Consider the following 6,000-nt stretch of genomic DNA (forward strand, 5'->3'; position numbering starts at 1 on the left):
AGAGCCGGATTTACACCTCATGGGGCCCTAGGCAAGATATCGGTTTGGGCCCCCCCCCTTCACACACAGTGGCCCCTCACACACACAGTGGCCCCTCACACACACAGTGGCCCCTCACACACACTCACACATAATACATGCACGCAGTGGCCCCTCACACACACACATAATACACACACACACATAATACACGCACACAGTGGCCCCTCACACACACACACACACATAATACACGGACACCAGGGGCGCATGGAGGATTTTTCAGGGGGGGTTTCCTCCGCCCCCGAAAAAAATAAATAAATCCTAGAGACCTGCCGCACATGCGCATGCGTGGCAGCTCAGTTTCGGCTGCACTGTAGTATACAGCAGCCGCGGCGCTGTCAAAGAAGCGTCCGCAGCTGCTGTATAAAGTGCTGATATGTAGGGCACTTTTTAGCGCGGGGGGGGGTTTCTGGAGACCCCAGAAACCCCCCCCTGCGTGCGCCACTGGACACAGTGGTGAGACAGAGACATACACATAATACACGGACACAGTGGCAAGACAGAGATATACACGCACACAATATAATACCCCACCCCTCCCCCAACCAGTGGTGGATCCAGGGGGTGGCGATCGGGGCAATCGCCCCCCCCCTAACAGGGGCTTGCTGCCGATGGCTGCACACTATGTGCAGGTCCGTTCGGCAGAGACAGGCAGGGAGAGTGTGCTGCCCGGCTGCTCTGATTATGATTGTGTTCAATCAGAGCAGCTGGGCAGCACACTCTCCCTGCCTGTCACAGGGAGGTGTAACCACGGTATACTAAAGGTGTGTATTATGTATTATGTATGTGTGTATGATTTATTTACTTATTTTTACCAAGTGGGTATTGTATATCCTAAACCAACATATAAAAGGGAAAATGCTAAATGATCATTTAAAAATATATGAAACACAACTTTATAAACTATCTCCTGAAAACAGTCTTTTAGGTGATAACTTACATATTTCAATGCAATACTCAATGGACACATGCAGGGAGAGTGCAGGCATTGGCAGCAAGGGGGCGGGGACTATATCGCCCCGGGTAAGAAAAATTTCTAGATCCGCCCCTGACCCCCCCTCCCCCTATTCACGGCACCCGACCACCCCCTCCCGATTCGAGCCCCCCCGCCCCGCACGAGGGGGCGGTGTGTCGCGAGTCGGGGGGAGGGCCGAATTTATTTTTTAAAGCTGTGCCCCCCGAGAGCCGCTAGGCCCTAGGCAGGTGCCTAGGTTGCCTAGCGGTAAATCCGGTCCTGTTTTGGACCTTATTTAGAGTAGAACATCAGTCCATTTGCTCTATGTAAAATTTTGAGTTGTGAAAAATGTTTGCACCGTGCATGTGCACAGCTTGCACCTGTATTTTGAGTTGAACTTATCTTATATATATATATATATATATCCCATAGGCCTGGTGCAAGTTTCCAAGTTGATAATGATAAAGGCGGCATTTTGGTTTCTGACGTATGTATATGGTAGGTTTAAAGTAGAGATGGGCGGGTCCGGTTCTCCGAGAACCGAACCCACCCGAACTTTGGGTATCCGAGTACCGAGCTGAGCAGCTCGGTACTCTCCCGCCCATTCCGAATCCAAATCGAGGCCGAACGTCATTGTGACGTCGTCGGATCTCGGGACTCGGTTCTCGCGATACTTCAACTTTATAAATACACGCCTCCACAGCAATCCATCGCCATTTGACAGAGGGAGAGAGCAGGGTGTAGTCATAGGCTAATTAGAGCAGGGACAGAGAATACCATATTGTTCTTGCAATTGCTCTAACCAAAATCGCTAGTGCAGAGAGGAGGATAGAGGTTTATTATTTTTTCTTCATATTTGGCACTCCCCAGCGCTTTTGGGGTGTCCCCCATAATTGTGCATTAATATTTCTGGCTGTCAAAAGTCATATCTGTCAGCAGTATCTACTCAATAATTTGTAGCACACCTCAGTGTTTTTGGGGTGTCCCCCATAATTGTGCATTAATATTTCTGGCTGTCAAAAGTCATATCTGTCAGCAGTATCTACTCAATAATTTTTAGCACTCCTCAGTGTTTTTAGGGGTGTCCTCCCTAATTGTGCATTAATATTTCTGGCTGTCAAAAGTCATATCTGTCAGCAGTATCTACTCAATAATTTGTAGCACACCTCAGTGTTTTTGGGGTGTCCCCCATAATTGTGCATTAATATTTCTGGCTGTCAAAAGTCATATCTGTCAGCACAGTATCTACTCAATAATTTGTAGCACTCCTCAGTGTTTTTGGGGTGTCCTCCCTAATTGTGCATTAATATTTCTGGCTGTCAAAAGTCATATCTGTCAGCAGTATCTACTCAATAATTTGTAGCACACCTCAGTGTTTTTGGGGTGTCCCCCATAATTGTGCATTAATATTTCTGGCTGTCAAAAGTCATATCTGTCAGCAGTATCTACTCAATAATTTGTAGCACTCCTCAGTGTTTTTGGGGTGTCCTCCCTAATTGTGCATTAATATTTCTGGCTGTCAAAAGTCATATCTGTCAGCAGTATCTACTCAATAATTTGTAGCACACCTCAGTGTTTTTGGGGTGTCCCCCATAATTGTGCATTAATATTTCTGGCTGTCAAAAGTCATATCTGTCAGCAGTATCTACTCAATAATTTGTAGCACACCTCAGTGTTTTTGGGGTGTCCCCCATAATTGTGCATTAATATTTCTGGCTGTCAAAAGTCATATCTGTCAGCACAGTATCTACTCAATAATTTGTAGCACTCCTCAGTGTTTTTGGGGTGTCCTCCCTAATTGTGCATTAATATTTCTGGCTGTCAAAAGTCATATCTGTCAGCAGTATCTACTCAATAATTTGTAGCACACCTCAGTGTTTTTGGGGTGTCCCCCATAATTGTGCATTAATATTTCTGGCTGTCAAAAGTCATATCTGTCAGCAGTATCTACTCAATAATTTGTAGCACACCTCAGTGTTTTTGGGGTGTCCCCCATAATTGTGCATTAATATTTCTGGCTGTCAAAAGTCATATCTGTCAGCAGTATCTACTCAATAATTTGTAGCACTCCTCAGTGTTTTTGGGGTGTCCTCCCTAATTGTGCATTAATATTTCTGGCTGTCAAAAGTCATATCTGTCAGCAGTATCTACTCAATAATTTGTAGCACACCTCAGTGTTTTTGGGGTGTCCCCCATAATTGTGCATTAATATTTCTGGCTGTCAAAAGTCATATCTGTCAGCAGTATCTACTCAATAATTTGTAGCACACCTCAGTGTTTTTGGGGTGTCCCCCATAATTGTGCATTAATATTTCTGGCTGTCAAAAGTCATATCTGTCAGCAGTATCTACTCAATAATTTTTAGCACTCCTCAGTGTTTTTGGGGTGTCCTCCCTAATTGTGCATTAATATTTCTGGCTGTCAAAAGTCATATCTGTCAGCAGTATCTACTCAATAATTTGTAGCACTCCTCAGTGTTTTTGGGGTGTCCTCCCTAATTGTGCATTAATATTTCTGGCTGTCAAAAGTCATATCTGTCAGCAGTATCTACTCAATAATTTGTAGCACACCTCAGTGTTTTTGGGGTGTCCCCCATAATTGTGCACTAATATTTCTGGCTGTCAAAAGTCATATCTGTCAGCAGTATCTACTCAATAATTTTTAGCACTCCTCAGTGTTTTTGGGGTGTCCTCCCTAATTGTGCATTAATATTTCTGGCTGTCAAAAGTCATATCTGTCAGCAGTATCTACTCAATAATTTGTAGCACTCCTCAGTGTTTTTGGGGTGTCCTCCCTAATTGTGCATTAATATTTCTGGCTGTCAAAAGTCATATCTGTCAGCAGTATCTACTCAATAATTTTTAGCACTCCCCAGTGGTTTGCGCTCAGAATGGATTCAAAGCAGTCCACATATGATCTAAATGAGCAACCAGGTTCTGTCACCAGTCCTGATGTTAGTGTTCCCAGTACGTCATCTGGCCAAGGCGATGTCAAACAACAGAGTGTTTTCAAATTAGTGCAAAAAACAAAAACCCAAAAAAATTTTACTGTATTGAAGCGAAAAAGAAGTGTAACTGAGCAAAAGTTAAGTGACGATAAAAAAAAAATTGCAAGCATGCCATTCTACACACGCAGTGGCAAAGAGAGAATGAGGCCTTCACCTTTGGCTATTAGTGGCAGATCCCAAAAAGTTACCCAGCCTACAATTGGTGCACAACTACTGTTACGCGTCAAAGCCGAGCTGCAAGATAACAGTGAGGCATTACAGGAGAATATTTGCTCTGATTCACAAATGACAACAATCCCTGTGGAGAGTCCATCCAACAGTGGGATGTCTAATCGTGACCATTCTGTTAGTCTACCCATAAAGAAGGGCCCTTTCAGCAGTTCTGCTGATGTGTGCCTGAACAGCCCGAGTGTAGCCGGTGATACACCAAGTGAGGATGACACTTTGTCTTTAGAAGAGGATGTGGGGGAGATTTGGGTATCCGACGATGAGGATGCGGTTGATTGTGTAAGTCCTGCAGCAGTGTGGCACCAGTGGGAGCAGTTCTGGCATGTGAGGTTCTGGCACCAATATGCACTTTCCAAACACAAGCAGGGATGACGCAGGGGGCAGACCACAACAGTTTGACATCTGGGCTGGTTTGAAGGATTTGTCAAAAAAATGTGTGACCTTGACCATAATTCCAACCAATCCTACTATTAACATGCAAAGGATGGTGGAGGGCCTATCAGGGATTAAACTGTATTTTTCATAATTTTCACTAATAATGTTTGGGTGTAATATACACCCAAAGACGAGTGCTCAATTGCTAAGAGTCATTGATGGAGAGGAAGACAAGCAGGCTTGTCTGTAGAATTTGCAGGCAAATTGTGCTGCGTTATATAGGTAACACCCAAAGAGAAGAGCTCCATTGCTCCATTGCTAATTGTAATTGCTGAAATAGAAATAATAGGGCTGACAGTCTTGGTCTAAATCTGCAGTTACATTTTATTGTACCATAGCTCATTGCGAAACTGGAGAGGTGGCAGGGTTTAGTGATAATCTTCCTCCAACAATACTAATTCATCCCAATATCCCAATATCATAGAAGTCTGTGTAGTATGATGTAATTGCTGATAATGGCCTTCCAAAGGGAATGACTAGTTGATTTTAGGGCAGAGCTGTCACGGTTTTTGGGCAATTCTTTTACAGCACAGCAAATATCAAAATGTTTAGCGGACTCATCTGCATCATCACTGGGTGTCTTGGGAAAGCAATTTCTTTTATTACAAGCAGTTGCCAGAGAAACTGAAGGAGAAGACGTCCCAACAAGATGTTGATAAGTCTGGGATCCTTGCAAAGAAAATTAAGTATTTCATCTACAATTAAAATATAGTTAGCACATTTACTTTGTTTTATTGCACACTATAATTTTATGTAGCACCTTTTCAAAATCTATTATTAAGGCAATCACTTGACTCAAGCTAACTGTGTCTGCACTTTCTTCACAGGTAACTACTTCGCTGGACTAACGTATATTCCCCTCAAATGCTAGTCTTCTTGCAGCTGCTGTATTCTCCTACATGCTGTTGCAGAAACCACAAATTGACCCTAAATGTTTATGGACACAAACAGCATCTCCTGCATGTCATTTTTCAAAAGTTCTGTAACACCAAGTTGATAGTGTGTGCAAAACAGGAAATGTGATGGAATTCAGCCCCGCTGTAATGCTGGACCAATATTGGGGTCGTAATCAGAAATGACATATCCTCAGGAGACTCCAAGCAGGATTAGCCATCTTTCAATGACATCCCTTAGTTTTTGGAACAGTTTGTCAGCTGTATGCCTCTTAGTGAAGCTGCTGATACACAGAGTAGCCTACTTCTCAAAAATGTGATGCACCTGGGTACATGCTGCTGCTGTCCATGCTGGGGAAGGCGAAAGACCAACCCAGTGGGCTTTCACAGTCATATAATCTTTTGTTTGCCCAGTTCCGCTTGTACACATATCTGTGGTT

This window comes from Mixophyes fleayi, chromosome 7 (assembly GCF_038048845.1).
Source record: "Mixophyes fleayi isolate aMixFle1 chromosome 7, aMixFle1.hap1, whole genome shotgun sequence".
NCBI classification, from domain to species: Eukaryota; Metazoa; Chordata; class Amphibia; order Anura; family Limnodynastidae; genus Mixophyes; species Mixophyes fleayi.